The 24440-nt window shown below is 42.9% G+C and overlaps 1 protein-coding gene across 1 annotated transcript in view; it reads left to right on the top strand.

The window, feature by feature from the left end:
* Positions 1-24440, top strand: part of VSTM4 (V-set and transmembrane domain containing 4) — a 92462-nt gene that overhangs the window by 58287 nt on the left and 9735 nt on the right. The window lies entirely within an intron of this gene.

Below are 24440 nucleotides of genomic sequence, written 5' to 3'. Positions count from 1 at the left end.
AAAGAAAAAAAAAAAGGCCATACTCAGGAAGGTATAAAATGGAATATGGGCCTGCTTGTATACATTAACCTGATAACCACTCTGGAGAGACTGCTGAAGAACCTTCCAGAAAATATGTCATAGCTTTTTATTTTGAAATAACTTTAGGATCACAGAAGGGTTGGAAAAAAAAAAAAAAAACGGAGAGTTCCCATCTGCCCTTTCCTAGCTTCTCCTAATGTTAGCATCTCACGTAGCCATGGTGTATTTGTCAAAAGTAAGATTATCGTCAGCACATTGCCATTAACCACACCCCAGACTCTGACCAGATTTCAGCAGTTTTTCCATTCATGTTCTTTTTCTGTTCCAGGACCCAGTCCAAGATATCACATTGCATTTTGTTGTCATGCGTCCTGAGTTTCTTCCAATCTGTGACATTCCCTGGTCATTCTTTTACTTTCATGGCCTTGACACTTTTGAAGAGTCGTAACCGGTTATTTTTTTACAATGTCCCCCTGACTTGGCTTTCCCTGAGGTTTTCTGAGGAGTAGAGATGAGATGAGGTTCTGGATTATGGAGTAGAATGCAGAGGTGATATTTCCTTCTCAGTGCATCTGTTCAGGGATGCATGATGTCGATATGTCTTATGAAAGTGACATTAATTGTGATCGCTTGGTTAGGGTGGTTGCCAGCCTTCTCCGTCCAAAGTTACTGTTTTTCGCTTTCCATACTTTATTTGTTAGAAGCCAGTCACTCAGTCCGGGTCACATCCAAGGGAAGGAGAGAAGCTCACTGTCCTGAGAGAGGAGTATCAAATAATTTGTGCTGTTAACCACCACAGCCATTAATAAATATTTCAGGGGCGATAACGTCAAGTCTAAGCAAATATCCCATTTCTCCTTGAACTTTTAGCCACAATGTTACCATTCATCAATGGATTTTGCTTGTAGCAGTTATTAGTATGGTGTACTCATGGTGATTTTCTATTTTCCTTAATCCCTGTACATTTACTACTTGAAATTCTTCTGTAAAGAAGAGCTGGACACCTTCTCTTATTTATTTAACTCACTAATTTATATCAATATGTGTGCACGGACATGAACAACTTTAAGTTTCTAGTTATATTGTTATTTACTTTGTTTCCAGTATTTTTAGCAGTTTTATATTTGTATGAGAGAGAAAGAGAGACAGAGAGAGATACAGAGACAGACAGGGAAAGACAGAGAGGGAGAGAAATTGGCAACCCTATTCTAACATGTGGCCAAGATAATCTTGAAGGAAAAGAAAAAAGTGGAGAATTTCTATACCAATTTTCAAGATTGATCTTAAAGCCACAATAATTAATAAACTATGGTATTAGCACAAAGATAGATAAGTTGATCAAAGGAACAGAATAAAGAGCCCCCAACAGATCTAGGGATGTATTGTCACTTGATTTATGACAAAAGTGGCATTGCAGGGCAGTGGAGGGATTACTTTTCAATATAGGGTGATGGGTCTGTTGGATATCCATATGAAAAATGATCCATAACCCCTAATTTACAAAAATTAGACAAGGATCATGCACTTGTCTAATCCATGTCTAACCTGTCATGCATACATCTAACAAAGGTTCTTTTTTAGAATGTCTGAACACCTACCAATCAATAGGAGATAAAAGGACAAGACTACAAAAAAAAATATGAAGTCTGAAACATGCATGTCACAAAAGGAGGTACACAAATAGTCAGTTCATGAAAAGTATCTAACCTCATTGGCATCATGGCAATGGAAATTAAAAAGCAGAAAGTTCACATCTATGAGGATGGCTAAAATGAAATACTTGTTTCTTTTTATTTTGCCTGTTTTTCTCTGACCCACTGGGAATTTAGGAATGTATGCAGTTTTATCTGTTTGTCAGATCTTTTTTATTTACTTTATGTTTCAGATTTCAATAATCATTAATTGTCAGTTTCATTAAACTTCATCACTACGTTCTTTTTTTAAAAAATTATTTATTTAAATTGAAAGTGGGTTGGGTTGAGGCACCTGGATGGCTCAGTCGGTTAAGCATCTGACTTTGGCTCAGGTCATGATCTCGTGGTTCGTGAGTTCAAGCCCCACTTTGGGCTCTGTGCTGACAGCTCAGAGCCTGGAGCTTGCTTCAGATTCTGTGTCTCCTTCTCTCTCTGTCCCTCTCCCACTTGCATTCCGTCTCTCTCTCTCTCAAAAGTCAGTAAACACTAAAAAAAATTTTAATTCAAGTTAGTTAGCATAGCGTGTAGTATTGGTTTCAGGAATAGAACCCAGTGATTCCTCATTCACATATAACACCCAGTGCTCATCCCAACAAATGCCCTCCTTAATGCCCATCACCCATTTAGCCTTTCTCCCCACTCCCCTCCCCTCCAGCAACCCTCAGTTTGTTCGCTGTATTTAACAGTCTCTTATGGTTTGATCCCCTCTCTGTTTTTATCTTATTTTTCCTTCCCTTCCCATGTTCATCTGTTTTGTTTCTTAAATTCTACGTATGAGTGAAATCATATGATATGTGTCTTTCTCTGACTCATTTATTTTGCTTAACATAATATACTCTAGTTGCATCCACGTTGTTGCAAATGGAAAGATTTCATTCTTTTTCATCCCCGAATAATATTCCACTGTATATCTGTATCTATCTATATCTATATCTATCACATCTTCTTTACCATTCATCACTGTATTCTAAACAATTATTTGAACCAAACATGTACTAGTTTTGTTATTATTCTTTGTTGAATCTAATGTCTTTCCCTCAAATATCTTCATTTGCCTTTACATTTGAGCAATTTTTCTGTGACTGGAATTCTAGTTTCATAAAATTTTCCACTCTGTTCTAGGAAATATGCTAAGCACTTTATGGGCACTTCTATTTACTTATATTGCTCAATATAAATGCCAGATTCCTTACTGTGGCCTATAATGCCCTATACCATGCAAGCCATATATGTAATTTAATTTTTTTAGTAGCCACAGTAAAGAAGTAAAAAGAAACAAGTGAAACCAATTTTAACAGTATGGTTTATTTGACCCAATATAGCAAATATAGTATCATTTAAACATGTAATATAGAGGCGCCTGGGTGGCTCAGTCGGTTGAGCTTCCGACTTCAGCTCGGGTCATGATCTCACAGTCTTTGAGTTCGAGCCCTGCGTCGGGCTCTGTGCTGACAGCTCAGAGCCTGGAGACTGCTTCAGATTCTATGTCTCCCTCTCTCTCTGCCCCTCCCCTGCTCATGCTCTGTCTCAAAAATAAATAAAAACATTAAAAAAATTAAAAAAAAAAAGAAAAAAAACATGTAATATATACTAAAATTATTAATGAAATATTTTACATGCTTTTTATTCTACAAAGGCTTCAAAATACAGTGTATATTTTATACCTACTACACATCTCATTTCAGAACCACATTTTAAGTGCTTGAAAGCCACATTTGACTAGTGGCTACCATATTGGAAAGCTCAGCTGAATATGATCTGGCCCCCATTACCTCTTTAACAACATTTTTGCCACTGACCCCCTTCCTTGTTCCTTTCTGGCCACACCGGCCTCCTTGCCAGTCCTTAAACATACCAAGAATGTTCTGGAAGGAACTTTGCACCAGTTGTTCACTCTGCCTGGAACGTTCTCCCCAGGATATAGTTGTGGCTTATCTATTCACCCCCTCAGCTCTCTATCCAGATATCACGTTGATGGAAGAATCTTCTTGAAATCCTATATAAAACACTGCTCACCTATGAGAGGCAGCCTGACATGTTTTATATTTATCTATTAGTTGCCTCTCCCTTCTACCAGAATGTACGGCCCATGAAGGCAGGGAGCTTGTCTGTTGTGGTCACTGCTGTATCCTCCATACCCAGAGCAGTGTCTAGCATGATAGAGATTTGTTAATGACTCTGCACACCAGCTCAGTAGAGTTGGTTCTGTCATTCTGCTTTTACAGATGGGCACAGTGAGATGCAAAGTCAGTAAGGTGCAAGATGGAACCCAGGGTCACGCAGACTTGAATCTGGTCCTTCTGAATGCAAAACATAAAGTTTTAGCCAGCTCATTTGGATTCTTGCCTCAGAGTGGAGCCTGGGTCTGGTGGCTTCTGACATATTCTTCTGGCCCAGCCTTGCCCCTGCCCTTGCTGCTTTGTGCCCAAGTTTCTTGCTGTTCTACTGGAGAGGCTGGTTCACTGTTTTCCAGAGAAAGACTTCTTTTGCCTGCAGTGAACTGTGGGCTCTGATGGGCTTTTCATTCAGTGTGATTCCATCTGGTTCATATCATCAAAAATTCCTCACCAGCTCTCCTCTATTGCCTACTCCTGTCTTGTCCTCAAATGTAGCAGCAGAGTGCTTGTTGATTTAAATAGATCTCTGGTCATTCAGTGGGCCTTTGGAAACTCAGTTGAGCATAAAAGCTAAACCTATCAACTTCCCTCACTCCTCAGCTGTGCATATCACTGCACATGTGTGTACCTGTGTATCTTTTCCAGATCTTTTCTCTATGTTCTGATATTTATCAACAACCTCAAGAAAGGATATGCGTTGTAAATTTTCCACCTTACTTTCTCTCTGAGTTGTTCAGGAGCTATTGGTTCTAATCCAGAATCTTACCCCTGGTAATAACAGAAACAGCTATTTACTGACACTCTGTGGATATATCCTAGAGAGACAGCCAAAACAGTGCCTTTTCTTTTATTGATAGAGAGAGAGAGTAAGCAGAGGAGGGGCAGAAAGAGAGGGCGACAGAGGATCTGAGCTGTCAGCACAGAGCCCGATGCGGGGCTCGAACTCATGAACCATGAGATCATGACCTGAGCCAAAGTCGGACGCTCAACCGACTGAGCCACCCAGGTGCCCCCCAAAGAAGTGCTTTTTGCATATTGCCGTAGTTAACTCTCCTAATAAGTTCCCTACTCCCGATCCCCAGTTTTGCATGTGAGGACACACACTCTGTTCAAGAAAAGTGAGTTCCCACAACTCACAAGAGTATTGATCCTTCTCCTGTGAAGACAACCCCACTGCCCTAGAGGACGGCCCCTTTGCAGTGTTGTTGGTCTTACCTAGTTGGACAACTATCTCTAGTCCACAGCCTGGTGGGGAGGGGGGCACCTCTCATTTGTCCATTGAACAAAAATCAGCTGTGCACTTATGGGGTACAAAATGCTACAGTAATCCCTTGGGGGCCACTTATAAACAGAGTGGAGTGAACAGTACTTTCAAAAATAACTCTGGTCTTAGTCACAAGTTTTTGTTGTTGAATTTTGTGTGTGTGTTTGTTCGAGCTGGTGTGCTTCGATGCAGATTCAACATTGGACATTCTTAATCTTCACAGGAAGTTAATTGGGGCAGTTATATGATTTACATGCATCTAATTATATGCATCACAGGGACTCCTTGTTTTATAGAAGTGTCTCCAATAACATTTCTTAAGTACCAAATTGTCTGTTAATTGCTTACAAGATGAAAAGATTTAAAATTTTCTATGCCCCATTTTCCAGAAACAAGCCAGTTTGGAAACCAGTTCCTACCTATGACAATATACAATAAAGAAAAGAGCTGACTTTGAATGAGACTCTGTCTGACCAGCAGTATAGAGTCAAAAATATCAGGCCTAGCGTCTGCAGGTTTTAGTTCATATTAAGATGTAGTTTCCCAGGAGGGCAGCATTGACCTTGGTCTCAATGGGTCGATATTTAGTTCTCCGATCAATAAGTCTTGATGGTAGCTAAAACTAAAGTCAATAGATACCTGTTGATTCACGTAGGCCTTGGTGGGTAGTTTAGAAAATAACTTGGAGACATCTTTTCTTTCAGGCCTGGCACTAGTTTAGGTCTTCAATTCTGTCACTGTTCCATTTTGCTACCATCACCACGAAACGGAGCTTCCTCGGGTGGTTATAGGCCACAGAGCACACGCAGCCCTCTCTCCAGAATGATGGTAGCACGTGCTCACCCCAAGAAGTCAAGCTTCCTGCTGCCTCCGGCACCGCATTGACAAGAGGGAATATTTATTGAGTACCTACTATGTGCCAGTTCCTCTGCTGGGGGCTTAGATTCCATCTTACTCATCTTTTTTTTTTTAATTAAGTTTATTTATTTTTGAGAGAGAGAGAGAGAGGGAAAACAAGTGGGGGAGGGGCAGAGAGAAAAGGGGACAGAGGACCTGAAGCGGGCTCTGCACTGACAGCACAGAGCCCGACGCGCAAACTCATGAACCTCGAGATCATAACCTGAGCCGAAGTCGGACACTTAACTGACTAAGCCACCCAGGCGCCCCCCCCCCCCAATATCACTCATCTTAATTATAAATCTTAACTACCAGCTCCTGGTAGGCCCTCTAGACTCTGGCAGGCAAAAATAACAGACGCGTTTCCTTGTGTTTTCACCCTCAAAGCATAAAAGCGGGAACCTTTTTGTATGTTTCCAAGGCGACATAGCATTTTGCGGGAAGTACGTATTCCAGAGACGGGGAGTGGTTGGGAGGTTTAAAAAATGATAGGATTCAGGAAGAAAAAAGAGAGGAGCAAAGCATTTTAGACATTTCGTAATCAAGCTGTGCAAACCAACCCTCCTCTTTTTTAACAACACAAGCACGACATAGCCTGCTTTCAGAGTTATCTAATCACCTAATGAGGCCACGCACCATCACGAAGTGTCTCTCTGACGGACAATGTGATCGTTTTGTCTAATAACCTTAAACACTGACAGTGAGTCATTGTTTCTACATCAGTGTTTTTTCTTCTTTTGGGGGGCAAGGGAGTACTTGGACAAAACGTAAAATGTGTAGTTTCCCCACAGCAGAGCCCCCAGGACTTGTGGGGCTAATGCAGATACTTCCAGGAAAAGCTGTCATTTCTTCCTTGTTTCTGAAGAAACAGAGAAAGGCAGCAGTGCATTTGATTGATTTTTATTGCATCAGGTCAGTTATTGATTTGGAGGCCAAGTGGAGGAAGAGGAAACAGTTTCTGTGATGTGGAGGTAAGACCTCAGTGCTTAAAGAAGGGCAACAGGAAATAACAAATTTGAGAGGAGGGTAGTCAGGACCCCAAAACTAATGAAAAGAGAACGAGAATACAGTTCTTTGGACTCAAAGACCTTTTTTTGTTTTTTGTTTTTAAAAGGTTTATTTATTCATTTTGAGCGCAAGTTGGGGAGGGGCAGAGAGAGGGAGAGAGAATCCCACGCAGGCTCTGCACTGTCAGCGCAGAGCCCAATGTGGGCCTCGAACCCAGGAACCATGAGATCGTGACCCGAGCCAAAACCAAGAGGCGGACACTTAACCGACTGAGCCACCCAGGCACCCCTGGGCTCAATGAACTTTTATACACTCCTGCCTCTGAGTCAACACCCTCCTCACCCTTGAGCCTCTGTAATTACGGCACTTGTATGTAGTACACAGTAGCCAGAAGGCTCAGGCCACCTCTCTTCTCTAAGGAGAAAATGATCTCTTGTGAGCAAAAGACCTAAGACACAGAAAAATCAGGAACGTCATGGGCTTAATTACCACAGATTTCCCAGTGGGTCTCTTATATCCTGTCTGTCCCGCTCGGATCCATCCTCCACGTTGCTGCCTAGAGATTGTTCCCAAACACAACTCCAACCATGTCATTTCCCTGCTTAAAATACTCTCCTGGCTCCCCCTTGCTTCCAGGATGAAGCACGGCTTCCCGTGAGCGACATGAGTACAGGCTGGGCTGGGCTGTCTCCCGCTGGCAGGGGGGCTCTGCCCTGCACCCGCTGCCCCACCTCATCCTCCCGCAGAGCTGCCACTCACCTCTGAGATGTGGCTCCCCCACAACCTTCTTTTGGAGTCCTCCTGCCCCTTGAGCCCTGCTTACCCACAAATCCAGTTCTCTGGGCATCAGTTATGCCTCTGCGAGTCAATGACCTCCCCATCGCCAACTCTCATGGCCCTTTTCAGTGAATTTGTTTCTTCTGACCCCTCAAGGCATCCATGTCCTTGTTCCTGGAGGTAAACAAGGGTCATCTGCCACCACCCCCAGCTGACCGCTCTCCTTCCTGGCTCTTGCCCTTCCCCACACGGGTAGGCTGCTTCCCCTCCTCCACCGGTCCAGGATGCTGGCTGTCTCTGGGATGCTCTTCTTCTTGAACAGATTGCCTGGGAGAGTCAACACTGTCACAGGGGCAGCAGGCACCTGCGCAGCCCGTCCGTTCCCTCGCTTACATCTTCGAGTCAGTTCCAGATTGGTTCTGACTGTTTATGGTACGTACATTCCCCCTGGCGGCTCCACATGCACCGCCCGTTCATCACAGCACACAGGGGACTCATCACGTCCCCCCAGTCCTGCTCTACCTGGGATAGCCCTGCCTCAGGGAATGGCTGTCCCATCCAGAATGTAGGTGCCTTCTCCCTCACCCCTATGTACTGGTGCCTGAAGCCCGTCTGTTACTTTCCAGGATGCCTGGGCTCGTTCCTTTCCTCCCACTCACTGCCACAGCTGGCTTGCAGGCCCACCACCTCCCCATCCATCTGATTTTCAGCCTTTGGGGCTTCCATAACACCTTACCTGTATTTTAGCACTTCCCACACCACAGCGAAGTTGTACTTACCTGCCTGATCTAACTTTTCCCTCCACTAGGACCATGTGGTTCCCATTTTACAAAGCGACCTCTACGTTTCTTATACTACAAAGGCTATACATTGTAGACACCTTAGATAGTGAAGACGGTGGGGGCTGTTTTCTTTTCATTGTGCCAAAGTGCACGTAACATAAGTTGTACCATCAGCCATTTTTCAGCGTATAGTTCCGTAGTACATTCTCATCGCCGTGCAGTCTCCACAACTCTTTTCATCTTGCAAAACTCTATATTCTTTAAACCACACTCCTCCCTCCCCTCGCCCATGAACTCCCCCCTTCTATTTTGTCTTTATACGTTTGATTACATGAGGGACCTCATGCAAGAGGCATTTATCTCTTTGTGACTGGCTTGTTTCACGTAGTATAACATTGTCAGGGATTGTCCATGTTGCAACATGTGTCAGAATTTGTTTTTTTTTTTTTTAATTTTTTTTAATGTTTATTTATTTCTGAGACAGAGAGAGACAGAGGATGAGTGGGGGAGGGGCAGAGAGAGAGGGGGACACAGAATCCGAAGCAGGCTCCAGGCTCTGAGCTGTTAGCACAGAGCCCGATGCGGGGCTCAAACCCATGAACCATGAGATCATGACCTGAGCCGAATTTGGACGCTCAACCAACTGAGCCACCCAGGCGCCCCTCTTTTTTTTTTTTTTTTTAAAGCTGAATAATATTTCCTTGGATGTATATACCACATTTTGCTTATTCATTCATCTGTCCGTGGACACTTGAGTGGCTTCCACATGTTACCTGTTGTGAATGATGCTGCTGTGAACACGTGAACATACAAATATCTTTTTGAGCTCCTGGTTTTAGTTCTTTTGGATATATATCTAGAACAGGAATTGCTGAGTCACATGGGAATTCTATTTTTAATGTTTTGAGGAATTGCCATAGGTTTTCCATAGCAGCTGTACCATTTTACATTCCCACCAACAGTGCACAGGGATACAAGGGTTCAGTTTCTCTACATCTTTGCCAACACTGTTATTTCCTGGGTTGTTTTGTTTTGTTTTGTTTTGTTGTTGTTGTTAGTAACCATCTTTTTTTTTAAAATTTTTTTTAATGTTTATTTATTTTTGAGAGAGACAGAGACAGAATGTGAGTGGGTTGGGACAGAGAGAGAGGGAGACACAGAATCTGAAACAGGCTTCAGGCCCTGAGCTGTCAGCACAGAGCCCGACGTGGGTCTCGAACACACAAGCTGCGAGATCATGACCTGAGCTGAAGTCGGACGCTCAACCAACTGAGCCACCCAGGCGCCCCATTAGTAACAGTCTTAATGGGTGTGAGGTGGTATCTCATGGTGGTTTTAATTTGCACTTCCCTAACAATCAGTGATGTTGGACATCTTTTTAGGTTCTTATTGGCCATTTGTATATCTTCTTTGGAGAAGTGTCTATTCAAGTCCTTTCCCCATTTTTTAAAATCAGGTTGTTTGTTTTGTTGTTGAGTTGTAGGAGCTCTTTATATATTCTGGATATTACCCTCTTATCAGATAAATAATTTGAAAATATTTTCACCCATCCTGTAGGTTGCCTTTTCCCTCTGCTGATTGTGTCCTGCACAGAGGTGTTAAATGTTCGTTAGCACTAGTTTTAAAGTCATCAAGGACTTGTCCTCCTCATCACTGTGTCCTCAGTAAAAGAGCTGGAACTTACAGAGTGTGTGTGGAGTGAATGAATGATTGAGGACAAAGATGTGTGATTGGACTGAGTCTGCACTGCTCAAAGTGCAGTCCATGGACCAGCAGCCTGGGCATCACCTAGGAGCTTGTCGGCAAATAGACCCCACCCTTGACCCTGGTGAATTAGAATCAGCAGTTCAACAAGATTCCAGATGAATCTGATGAACCTGTAAGTCTGAGTATGGCTCTGAATGACGTATCAAACTCAGTAGACATCTCCGGTTGGGTCATTGCCGACAGGATAGAGTCCTTCACATCTGGAGAAGACTGTTTTTACATTTTAGTAAAGAATTCAGACCCCACGTGGGAGAATGGTGGATTTTCCTATTTATCAACAAAGAGAAAATTAAACATGAGAATCAGCTTCTAAAAGGTAGGGTGACTTTCCTTCATTCCTGAGGACGTTTCCTGGACGGTTTATCCCTGTGTCAGCTGGGGTTTGCTCTGTCCTGTGACATCCTAATGCCCCTCACAGGTAGAGTTCTGACATGTAGAGAGTGTGTGACCAAGATAGGCTCACCTGCGATTCCCTCTAGTTTAAAGTCTACAGTAAACCAAAGGGGCTCCTGGGTGGCTCAGATGGTTGAGCATCTGACTTTGGCTCAGGTCGTGATCTCATGGTTCGTGAGTTCGAGCCCTGCCTTGGGCTCTGTGCTGACAGCTCAGAGCCTGGAGCCTGCTTCAGATTGTGTGTCTCCCTCTCTCTCTGCACCACTACCCCCACCTTGCTTGTGCTCTGTCACTCTCTCAAAAATAAGTAAACATTTAAAAATGTTTTTAAAGCCTACTACCATAAACCTGCTTCTTCTCATGGAAGCTGAAAGATCAGAGCACTCAGAATGAATAGGAATGACATGGTTCATTCCATCATGGCTGAGAGGGAACCTGTCTTAGGAACCTACCTTCCATTGAGTGGTCAGCCCAGGACCCACATGCCTTGCCTTGTCCATTGTCTTCCCAGCCTCAGGAAAGGAGCCCCTTTTCCTGGCCTCATTTCACTATCAAGAATATCCTGCCAAGACCAGAGTTTCTCTCTGATAAGTAGCAGAAAAGGGCTTTGAGGCACATTAGACACCAGTGATAGAATTCTGAGAGGATTTTAATAATAACCCAAATCCCAGCAAAATTATTTCCAGAGGACATGCATTTCAGGTTTCTTGAAGGATGTTTATAATAAGCCGGAGAATTTCTCTTGTTGTCGTTAATGTGCTAGAACCGGTTTCAGTTAAATTTTACATGAAAAGGATATATTAACCTGCATAAAATATGTTCATAATCTCAATTTAAAATTAAAAAGAAGAAAAAAATCCCCGCCACCACATGTACAATATATTGCCCCAAGTAAAAGCCTTGGGAAAAAAACAAAAACTTTGCTTGTACCACACCAGTACCATTTTTACAGAGATAAAAATTCTATGCTCCCCTCGGTACACATGCACATCCCATTATTGTCACGGGGAGTTATGTATGTTGACTGCAGGCAAGAATCGATGCCGAGCTTCAGAAGGGATGAGAGTAGGGAAAACAGAAGTCGTTTGGTTTCATGGACTTCCTCCAGTCCGGAGAGAGCAAGCGACTGGGCCTTTCATAAGTGGGATGCCATCATCAGGGAAGGGAGATCCCCTCCCCCGCTTTCCCCCAAGTGGAGGTGGAATTGTATTAGTCTTGTGTTAGGGACTCTGGTCTCTGTCACAGACCTGTCATCTCCCAGCACACCACCAGGTCAGTGCCGAGGCCCTTTGCTGCCTGGTGCTGTCTGCAGACGGCTACCAGGTTGGATGCTTCTCAGCTGTGTCAGAGGCCAATGGAGGCTGATTGAGGCTCTGATTTCATTCACGATGGGCCAAGTGGAGCGCTTCCTCCCCAGGAGTCTTTTTAAAAAATTTTTAAAATGTTTTTTTATTATTTATTTTTGAGAGTGAGAGAGACAGAACACAAGTGGGGAAGAGACAGAGAGAGAGAGGGAGACACAGAGTCCAAAGTTCTCTGAGCTGTCAGTACAGAGCCCGACGCAGGGCTCGAACTCACCAACTGTGAGATCATGACCTGAGCTGAAGTCAGATGCTTAACCGACTGAGCCACCCAGGTGCCCCTCCCAGGAGCCTTTTAAGACTGGTAGCACCTTCAACACTCATTAGGAACCCCCTTTAGGGAGACAGTGGGAATCCCACTTCAGAAGGGCTGCAGAAGGAGTCCGCTTCATCCCCTTCTAGAAGGATAATGTGACTTTGTGCTTTGAGGAGGAAGGTGATTTGGGAATTGATCAGGGGTGTGTTTCCCCTTTTTACCGCATCCTTGGTTCATTCAGATCATTTTGTGGTCTTCCACTTACTCATTCCTTGAGCACTAATTGGATGCCAGCAGGCAGTGTGCAAGGTGCTATGGGGACAGGAGCACAAGCCCTGGAATCTCCTGATGGGGGTGAGCAGGTGGCAGAGAGGTAAGCTGGTCTGGAGGGTGGCCTAGGCTGGAGACAGGCCTGGAGATCCTGCAGGTCCAGCCCCCTGAGTGACCCCACCCTGCTCCTGGGGGTCCTGGAGGGGCCTACTCTCGGGAGGCCCCTCCCTGTGTGTCTGCAGGGAATGTCTCTACAGAGTGGCGGCTGGTTTTCCAGCTCAGCTCAGCTGATTCGCTGCCTTTGTTGGGCACTTTGTTACAGGGATCATTGCACTGCTGGGAAATTTTTTTTTTAACTTTTCCACTCTATTTTATTTTTATAATCTCATAGAACAATACCATTTGTGCTCACATTTGATTTTTTTTATATAAAAAAAGCCTATTTCATTTAAAACCTCAGTTTTGAGCATGGAACATTTTGGAATTGTTATTAAAAGACTTTTTCAGTCTCAAATAGAGAATACTAGAAATGGTAAAAAAAAAAAAAAAAAAAAAAAAGAAAGAAAGAAAAGAAAAAATAGAAAAACCATCACCGTATCTGTGACATCAAGCTAGGTATTCACAATATCCCGAAGAAAAATCTCGATGTGAAATTCTGAGCTCATGGCAAACCAGTGGCACGTTTAAGGGCTTTTATGCCCGCAGCCAGATTTAATGCTAATTTATTATTATAGCTTCCAAAAGCTGAATGTATAAATTCCAACAGGCACAGGTGATGTCCAAAAGGCAGTGAGACGACAGCCTTGTGAATTTATGATGAGAGCACTCCTGGAAAGGTGAAGCCTGCTGACTACGAATTCAGTCACGTGTGCCCATTGTCCACATCACGTACGAGTGCCGCCGATGAGCTGGCATATGCCTGCTGCTGGTCCAATGTTTGGCCTTCGTGCTCGGCTTGTGCCCTGCATGCTGTGTCCGTGACGTAATGTTAGTGGTAATGATGGCGATGACAGTGGTGGTAGTGATGTGATGCAGATGGTGACGGCAATGGTGAAGAAGGGGATCTTGAGGGTGAGGACCCACCTACTCACTTCCCTGACCCTCCCCCGTGCAGGCAGCGTCCCAGTGCTTGTCACTAAGAAACACTGGGACAACCCTGGCCTAAGCACGGCTGTTGTCTCCGCCTCCCAGATGAGGCAGGAGCTTCAGGGAGGTAAGTACCCGCACAGGCTTCCCCCACCAGGGAGCAGCAGAGTGGGGTCTGATCCGGCACTTGGCCTTGGGTCCCTGTTCTTTCCCCACCAGTCTCTGGGCTCTGCTGTCTGTCATCGAAAGCTCTCCGTATAGTCCTAGTTCACCAGGCCTGGGAGTGTTTTCTGTCTCGACCTCGCTGGATGGGTTTTTATATGATGAAAGTTGCAGATGGTGATTCCAAGTGGGGTGCAGGAGTGGAGCTGGCGGTTCAGAATATCCATTTGTTAAAATAGAAAGTGAAATTCCTTCCATAAGCTCTTCTTTCTCTGCAGTTACCGCTGTTGGGAATTTAACTTCTATTTTTTCTTTTCTTAATACATCTTTTTTAAACTTTTTTTTAATTTTTTTTTATTTTTTAAATGTTTGTTTATTTTTTAGAGCGAGCGAGAGAGAGAGAGACAGAGCATGACTGGGGGAGGGGCAGAGAAAGAGAGGGAGACACAGAATCTGAAGCAGGCTCCAGGCTCTGACCTGTCAGCACAGAGCTCGAACACACAGGGCTCGAACTTGGGAACGGCCAGGTCATGACCTGAGCCGAAGTCTGATGCTTAACCAACCAAGCCACCCAGGTGCCCCAATACATCTTTTTTTTTTTTTTTTTTGAAGCAGGGAGGGACAGAGAGAGAGAGGAAGACAGAGGATCCAAAGCAGGCTTTGCACTGACAGCACAGAGCCCGATGCAGGGCTCAAACCCACCAGCTATGAGACCATGGCCTAGCCGAAGTTCGACACTTAACCGACTGAGCCACTGATGTGCCCCTAGCTTCTATTCTTTAAACAGTTTTCTGTGTATATGCAAACTTACATCTACATCTCTCTATATATTCCTGAAGTGTATCCACAGTCGGTCCACAGTCATTGTAGGTCACAGCTATGGATTATGACAAATACACTCCTGTCTGCCAAGTTCTCTAAAAATGAGAATGATCTTTTTTTTTTTTTTAATTTTTTTAATGTTTATTTGTTTTTGAGAGAGACAGAGACAGAATGCAAGTGGGTTAGGGGCAGAGAGAGAGGGAGACACAGAATCAGAAGCAGGCTCCAGACTCCAAGCTGTCAGCACAGAGCCTGACGCGGGGCTTGAACTCACAAGCTGTGCGATCATGACCTGAGCCGAAGTCAGACACTCAACCGACTGAGCCACCCAGGCACCCCAAAATGAGAATGATCTTAAACAAAATGTTCACACATTGAATTGTTTTCTCATTAACAATATATCAGGCTTATATTTCTACATCAGTACATATAGACCCATCCCATTCTTTTAATAACTCAAAGTATCACAGTATCATAGTTTATCTATTATCTATCATCTTTCTTTCTTTCTTTCTTTCTTTCTTTCTTTCTTTCTTTTTTCTTTCTTTCTTTCTGCCTATCTATCAATCTATCTGATATTATCATATGCCTTTAGTTTAACCTATGAAATTTAAAGCCATATGCAGATTTATATGATTCCAAGCAATAGGACCCAGGTATCCTACTTCTTGGTAGAGTGTCTGCATAGAACCCAGGATAGGCTGAAAGAGAAGAAAGTCCCATGATTCAGCTCATGATTTCCCAAGAGCGTCCCCTCCCTGCATTTCTGAGGCCAAGGATATTCAAAGGAAGATTTTCAGTGCAGCGTCAGACTGGTTTTCTTTCACTGTGTCTTAAACTCATTCAGTCATTCATTTAAAAATGTGCATTGAGTATCTCCTGTGTGCCAGATAGCACCTGAGTCAGGTGTCTCCCTAGAAGCTACAGCCAGTGACGTGCTCCAGCCCACTCATACCCACGAGAGAGAACAAATGTCTTTGGCATCGTGAAATTTACACGTTGTAAATCAGCAAAGGCTATAAACCAGAACGCTTTTCTTGGACAGCCAGTGGCTCTCAATTTCCCAGCACACTACTGGATGCAGCAGCAAATGTCTGACAAAGCCACTGCCTTTGCAGAGCTGAGCGGTGTGGCTAGAGGCTGGCTCTGGCACCAGCCCCACCACTGACTAGCTGTTGACCTCAAGCTTGCCGTTTCTGTGCCTTTGTTTCTACATGTACAAAATGAGGCTGATGATAAGAGTACTTTCTGCCTAGAACTGTTGGTACACTAAGTATTAGGTGCTATGGTTCATTCTAGTGGGAGAAGGCAGAAGATAACCAAATGAACGTACTTTATAAGGCCAAGAGGTGATACGTGCTCTGCAGAGCAATAGAGCAGATAGGAGCCAGGGAGAGACTGACGGGGAGGGCGCCCCCTTGGAGCAAAGGCCTCTCTCCCTCTCTCCCTGACCCTCTCCTGCTCATGCTCTCTGTCTCTCTCAAAATAAATGAACTTTATTTTAAAAAGTTAAAAAAAAAAAGGAAAGGTTAACTTTACCACTATGAAAAACATGTATCACTAGATTTATTTGACACTGGCCTGAGGCCCAGTGGCATCCATCAGAATCTGGTGTGTGATGTTTTCCAAATGATCTCTGAGCGTCTTCTTCTCTCTGCCTCTAAGTATTTCAAAGGGACAAGTTGTCAAAACAACACTTGTCTGTACTCTATAATAAAAATCATAGTAATAATAATTGAACACCTGTGTAGCATTTACTGTTTACCTACAAGGTAATTTTCTAAGTACATTACATGTATTAATGGATTTAATCCTCGCAATAGCCCTGTAGGATAGATACCATTATGAGTCTCACTTTACAGATAAGGAAATGGAGGCACAAAGAAGGTAAGAAACTTGTCTGAGGTCACACAGTTAGTAAATGGCAGTCTTCCTGTCTCTGAGAATCCATGCTCTTAAGTAATACCAGACAGACCCTTGAACAGTCTGATGAGTCAGAGTGTTAAAGATCGCAGGTGAGGGACACCTGGCTGACTCAGTCGGTTAAGCATCTGACTTCAGCTCAGGTCGTGATCTTGTGGTACGTGAGTTTGAGCCCCACATCGGGCTCTGTGCTGACAGCTCGGAGCCTGGAGCTGGCTTCAGATTCTGTGTCTCCCTCTCTCTCTGTCCATTCCCCACTCACGCTCTCTCTCTCAAAATGAGAAATAAACACTAAAAAAAAAAAGATTGCAGCTGATTAGAAGATTGAGTGTTCAAAATGGAAGATTCTCAGAGCAGACTCCTATGGAAGGAGATTACCAAGCCCTCTCTTTTTCTACACATAAGTATTCTTTTGAATAATATTGCCAGGAAAAGTACTTTTGGAAGGAAGCTGGGAAAACATAGATCTCTGGTCCATGGGGAAGAGAACATGAGTGACTATATTAGATCACGGGGCTCTCACTGCCATCACTGTGCCACTATGAAAAGTTTCATGTGTCAGGACCCTCCCCAAGAGATTTATCTATAATCACATTTTAGCTTCCAAACATACATTGGTGAAATCTAGAGACCTCCATCTGTCTGATGACTTATAAAGCCTCTGGCTTTTCTGTGCCTGGCTTTAGCAGGTCCTATGGCTGGTCACCTCTGTGTGTCCTCAGAGCAATTAGCCAGGGGCATGTGACTTTCCATCATGTCAAATTCATTCTGGGAATGTGCTTTGCTAAACATCCTTTGAATTCTCCAGAGTCGAGAGCGTGATGCAAATTTGCTCTGCTCAAGAGTTCCAAGTGACCTCATCCAACCCACGGTGCCAAAAACCTGGATACAACTTTGAAATCTTAATCTCCATCCAAAACTTCTCTCCTGAGTTCCAGATCCTTTCCAAACCTTCCAGAGCTGTAGAGAACACTGGCTCATTGGCCATCAGTTAACTGAATAATCACGTGAAAGCCAGGAAGCGGGTAGGAATTTGGGCAGATATAATCCCAAGGCTTATAGATGTCTGAAGCAACAGAGGAAGTGGGCATTTGGTGCCTCATAGCATGCCTGTGTCCTCCTGTGTGGTGACCAAGGTCCCGGTGTCTAGCCCCTGGCTCAGATTGCCAAGAGGAGCCTATGTTCGCAGTCATAGCTGCATGCTGGCTTTGGGGAGTGCAACTGAATTCCAGCCCTCACCTCTGGGTGGGGATTCTGGTATCAGTTATGCTGTTGAAGCCAGAGGTCCCAGTGGACCAACTGTCTCAGCTCTAAGGAGATCGTGACTAGCCCTGGCATGCAGCTCCTTCTCTATCTCTAGCCTATCACTGCTTAGCTTCCTATTTCTACCTGTCCAATGGATATCTCTAACCAAGAGTCTGTTGCCACCTCACGCACAGCCCATCTAAGGCAGGGTGAGCCAGTCGGTAGACCTGTGGAACTCAAAATTAAGTCAAGTTCATTTCCAAGCCATGTCGATTCCAACAGGAACAGTAAAGGTGACGCCATAGTTTTCTTTCCCGAGTTTGGACCTATGGGTGCCCATCGAAGGCCCTCCATCAAACAGAGCTTTGCTGATCACACAGCCTCCACCTCCTCGGTGGCCATAGTCCTATGTGCGTGGGCGTGGGGAGGGGAGAATTTGTTTTACTAGGTACTCCTCTGTTGAATAAAAAATGAGCACTTATCTTGAAGGGGGGAGAGGAAGTCTGCCCTCGATAATATGTAATTCTCTCTTGGGTAAATAGATTCCTGATAGTGCAGCCCGTAGAAATGCAATCACATTTTTTAACTCTAAGGTGAAGTTAGCATAAACGTCCCCATGTCCTAGTTATTGATCTTTTGCTCAGATAATGGTATTACCCAATTGAACTTCTGACACTGGAGAATTTGCAGTGGCTACAATTGTATTTTTCTTTTATTCCTGCAATTTAATTCAACGTGCACTTCCAACCGTGATCTCTACGAAAAAATGGTGTTTTGCAGGAGTTGGAGTAGAATGTTAAATCAATCTCTGTCTCTCTCTCCTTTTTCTTCTCTGCCCCTCTCTCTCTCTCCTCTCTCCTGGTAGGAATGTTAACTTTTAGCTTGAATCCTGGAAACACACCTACCAAATGAAATACTCAGAAACTTCCAAATTAAGAGCTTAAAGTGTGGTGTGTCCCCAAGAGGTGCACAACTTCTGAATTCTTGGGGGTTGACTTTTCTAGTGTTAGCCGTATCAAGTAAGTCCTTCCCCATAGGCCCACTTCCCATAACCGATACTCTAAAAAAGAAGAGCTTAAGTTAGAAGCGAGAGGTCTCCACCTGGGGGTTCTCATCTGCTGTTGAGTGCCTCACCACTGGCAGAACAGAAAAGATGGGCCGTGGAAGACATGGCATTTCACTGCAAACTGATTTTGTTACAGTTGGAGTCCAGAAGGTTCTGTCACTGCATGAGAAACCTGGTCTGTGTGATAATGCTTTCTGAATTCTTCTGAGGTTTTACTATGTAGGAATTTAATCTGGCTCAGTGGCTGTCAGGGAGCACTTGAGTTCAACTCTAGGATCTGGGAGGTCCTTAAGGACAGCGGGAAGGTCACACAGCTGACGTTTAAACTAAGGTCCAAATTACCCCTGTACCCATGGTCTGCATTCAGCCATGAGATGATGGCCGCAGGGCCACTCTCCTTGCCTCCTCTCCAGGAGTATTTCCACCCACTGAAAGTTAGAAGAATTTTTAAAAATTCCATTCTAGCCTTTCTTTAATGCATCAACACGTGTCTGTATCTGAAACTCCATCCCCTTTTGCTCATCAAATCCCCTTCCAGACTAAGGAATGGATTCTTCCTGGCTGGGAAGAAATGTATCAAAAGTGAGATTACAGGTCTGTAAAACAAAGAGGTTTAGAACAGACAAGATCCCAAGCATTGAACATAAATACCAGTCCCTTATTGGAGAAATAGAGAAATTGACCAGGGGTCTCTGCAGGCTGAGAGGGAAAAGAAGATACAACCAAACAGTTGCATTTGCTTCTCACATGTTTGGAAAGTTCTAGGGCCTTTTCTTCTTCTTCTTCTTTTTTTTTTTTTTTTACTTAAAAAATTATTTTTAATGTTTTCATTTATTTTTGAGAGGGACAGACAGAGTGCAAGCTGGGGAGGGGCAGAGAGAGAGAGGGAGACACAGAATCTGAAGCAGGTTCCGGGCTCTGAGCTGTCAGCACAGAGTCCTATAAGGGCCTCAGACTCGTGAACCATGAGATCATGACCTGAGCCAAAGTTGGACGCCCAACTGACTGAGCCACCCAGGTGCCCCTGTAGGGCCTTTTCTAAGGGACACTGTCAGAACTTCCCAGCAGTTGGTCCGCTTCCCATCCCCCCTGTTTCCTCCTGCTCCTGCTTTTCAGCGAACATGGCTACATCAGACCTAGGTGTCTGAGGCCTGGAAATCCTGCTTCCAGGAGTTTCCTTTGTGTCTGAGTACAGCCTAAAGCATTTGCGAGAGTGTTTGTGAACCACTAGTTCAAGATCGTTGAAGCTTGTACTAGAGTGCCCATGCACTTCTGTACTCCCTTCACCCCCAAGAGCAGGAATGGGGTCTTGAAGAGGGTCATTTTGAGGGCCAGCAGCTCACAGGGAACAGAGGTGCTTCTCGATTCATCTTCAGAGACTCACTTGATGTGCTCCAGTTTTCTAATTGCCGTAGATGTTGGGAGTGAATCTTCAGCTTATACCCAGGCCACGTTCGAATTGTTAAGATCACAGACATCACCGGAAATACATGTGGGGCCCTGCTGTGGGGTCCTACCCTTGGCTCTGCCCCATTGCATCATCTGCTTTAGCCTTTACATTCTGCTCCTGGCCCCTGGTTTTACCACCAGTTGTATAGTTTTACCAGTAACTGATTATTCCAATAATTTTCTCTAAGCTACTTCTCAATGCACCTAAACCTTCCACTAAAGCATCAGTGCAAAAAAAAAAAAAAAAAAAGGTAGCTTGATAAGAACTGGTGAGGAGTCTGCATTTACTCCCTTTCATTGGCCATTAGGAATTTATTTCCAGTTAAACAAGCTGGGAAATGTAATTAAGCACATGGTTGATGGTGACAGCCAACTGTGCATGCCAGAAAAACAATAGGTTCTTTAAAGGTGCCAAGGACCGATATTATGCATCTTCTGTTGGAAACTGTATACACTTCACAATTCGGAGGCTCCTGTGTGCTGCCTCGTGTCTTCAATCAAATTATTATATCCCAGAAATATGCATAAGGGAAATGATTCTACACATTTTATGGTGGGTTGTTGCTTGTAGCAGTAATTGAAGTACCTTTCCACTTATGAAAGTACTAATTTTATTTGTTTTTATTGCTTTTCTAGATGCAATTATTTATTTAGTGTGCTTTGGCTTTATTGAATTATGTTTACTATAGGAACATCATAAAAATGTATGAAAACAACACATCAGCCCAGCCAGCCTGGTGACCTGTATTGAGAAAGCTAGTGTTATTTTTCATATCCAAACGTAATGGAATAACTTAAGAATAAACAGATAATCTACACTAGAAAACAATGCAATTTCAAGGTAATGTAATAAAACACCTGGACAATATGATTTCATAAATCCTAGTTCTAAAATTTACATGAGTTGGGTTTTGCGTGCTTATTTGAGGACACATGGCATTTCTAAATGGAATCGTTATAATGTGAAATGTAATTAAACTGTAAGGCAAGAGGTAAACGGGATTTTTGTTGGCTTGTAATATATGGACAACTAAGAAGCAATGTGAAGACTTTTGATGTCAAAAGACAGGCAGGAGGCTCTCATCCCTATAAATGTCCTTAACTTTGAAATGGAAAAATGACCAGTTTGTGAAGGTTGCTGGTTAGTCGCCCCTGACGAGTAGGTACTGGCTGTAGTTTAGATACTCTTGCTCCCTGTCTCTATGATGACGCTTCATTTCGAAAGAAAAGAGACTTTTTGCTTTAGACATTCTTTTTAAGAAACTTAAATTGAATGTGAATGGTTTATTTGTCCTGAATTTTGGCGAGATAATCCAAGGTGTAAGCACAAAAAATAAAAAAATCAAAACAAAACCATAGCACAAACCAAAGCCGAAAAACAAAAACCAAAAGCAGGCTGCTTAAATGAAAGTCACGTGTCAAAAAAAAAAAAACACGATCTCGCGGTCCGTGAGTTCGAGCCCCGAGTCAGGCTCTGGGCTGATGGCTCAGAGCCTGGAGCCTGTTTCCGATTCTGTGTCTCCCTCTCTCTCTGACCCTCCCCCGTTCATGCTCTGTCTCTCTCTGTCCCAAAAATAAAATTAAAAAAAAAAAAAAAAAAAAAGAAAGTCACGTGTCTTTCATGGCTAGAAATTAGTGACTGACTTTTATTTTTCTGATTATGAATTAAAATTAATTAATGTGTTGTTTAAATACGTGCGCCTACTAGAAAATTTAAAAGGTATCCACAAAGGTATATCCTCCCTTCAGCCACCCAGTTTACTTTACCAGAGGGAACCATAGATATCAGGTGCTTGATTTTTCAAGCAGGTTCCAAGGGTTTTCTAAGTGTATAACATATATACACATATATTTACACAAATGATGGTAACACAGACACATATGGTTCCATCATTCTTTTTAAGGAATATACTCCATATACTCCATTGTATGAATATCCCAGTCTCCCGCTGATGTCCATTGAAGTGTTTCCAGATTTTGCTTGTACCAACAAACAATATACAAGAGGACCTGTTTCTTCTGTTTCTTTTGACAACCTTTCTTTAAGGTTTGTTAATTCGAAAGACAAAACCTGATGTCTGATTTTATTTTTTTAAGTTTATTTATTTATTTTGAGAGAGAGAGAATGAGTGTGAGTGGGGGAGGGGCAGAAGAGAGAGAGAATCCCAAGCAGGCTCTGCACTGATAGTGCATGGGTTCGATCTCATGAACTCTGATATCATGACTGGAGCCAAAATCAAGTGTCACTGACTCTTAACTGACTGAACCGCCCAGGCATTCCCTGATGTCTGATTTTCAATTGAGATTCTCTTGTTGCTACAGGTTCAGTCTCATTTGTACGTGTAAGAGCCTATGTATTTCCTCCCCTATGAACACTCTGGTCCAGTCTGTTGTTCTTTGTTTAATTTTCTTTTTTTTTTTTTTTTTTTTAATTTTTTTTTTAACGTTTTTATTTATTTTTGAGACAGAGAGAGACAGAGCATCAATGGGGGAGGGGCAGAGAGAGAGGGAGACACAGAATCGGAAGCAGGCTCCAGGCTCTGAGCCATCAGCCCAGAGCCCGACGCGGGGCTCGAACTCACAGACTGTGAGATCATGACCTGAGCCGAAGTCGGACGCTTAACCGACTGAGCCACCCAGGCACCCCCTTTGTTTAATTTTCTAATGGGTTATTGGCCGTTATCTTTGTTGAATTGTAAAGCCCTTTGGTATGAGTTGCAAATATTTTCTCCACTTTGTCAGTTGTCCTTTGACTTTATTTAGAGAATACTATGCCGTATATGGCATGAAGATATACATATCTTTTTGCATTGCTCCTGGATTTTTCTATAAAATACCTTCCATACACAGAGGTTATTAAAAAAAATTTTTTTTTAATTTCGCCACACTTTCTTCTAGCACTTTTATGAGTTTCTTTTCCACATTAAAAATGTGTAATTTATCTGGAATTTGGTATAAAGAATGATGTAGGGATTTGATTTATTTATTTTTCAAGGGACTACCCAAGTGACCTAACACTATGTATTGAAAAATAATATTTTATTTTATTATTCCAGGGTAATTTCTGGACTTTCTCATGAGTTGCACTGATAGATAGGTGTATTCCTGTGCCAACACCCCAGTATTGTAATTATTACAGCCTTAGATTTTAGTATCACTCAAGTTGGATTACCAATTATTCTTTTTATAATAAATAAGTGAATATTTATTTAATAATATATATAATAAATAAGTGAATATTTGTTATTGAATAAATTTGATGTGTAACATTGTGTAAGTTACACATACACATGTACCAGGCTACTTTGATACCTTTATATGTTGTAGCATATATAATATATATAATATATGTATATATAATATATGTATATATAATATATATATTATGATTGCCAAGCAGTGATATTTATCACACTACATAACTATAGTACAATATTATTGTCTACATGTATTATCCTGCGCATTAGATCTCAGTACCTTATTTACTACTCGTTACAAGTTTTTACCCTTAAGTACCATCACTCTTGTCTGACTCCCCTCAGTCCCCTGGTAACTACCATCTTACTCTCTGTTTTTTACAGGTTTAATTTTTTTAGATTCCACATGTATAAGTAATATCACACAGTCTTGTCTTTCTATGACTTACCTAATTAGCATAATGTGCTCAAGGTCCATCCATGTTGTCACAAATGGGACAATGTCTTCCTTTCTCATGGCTGAAAAATATCCCATTGTATATATGTAACACATCTTCTTTATCCATTTATTCGTTGATGGGCATTTGGGTGGTTTCCATAGCTTGGTTTTGTGAACCATGATGCAATAAAATGGGATTGTATAAGGGGCTTCTGGGTGGCTCAGTGGGTTACACATCTGACTCTTGATTTCAGCTCAGGTCTCACATGATCAGCTCAAAGTCAGGCTCCACGCTGACAGTGTGGAGCCTGCTTGGGTTTCTGTCTCTCCCTTTCTCTCTGCCCCTCCCTGGCTCTTAAGTGCGCTCATGCTCTCTCTCTCTCTCTCTCTCTCTCTCTCTCAAAATAAATAAATCTTGAAAAAAAAAATGGGATTGCATATATC

Source organism: Panthera uncia, chromosome D2 (assembly GCF_023721935.1).
Source record: "Panthera uncia isolate 11264 chromosome D2, Puncia_PCG_1.0, whole genome shotgun sequence".
Lineage (NCBI taxonomy): Eukaryota > Metazoa > Chordata > Mammalia > Carnivora > Felidae > Panthera > Panthera uncia.
This window is presented reverse-complemented; position numbering and strand designations above follow the sequence as displayed.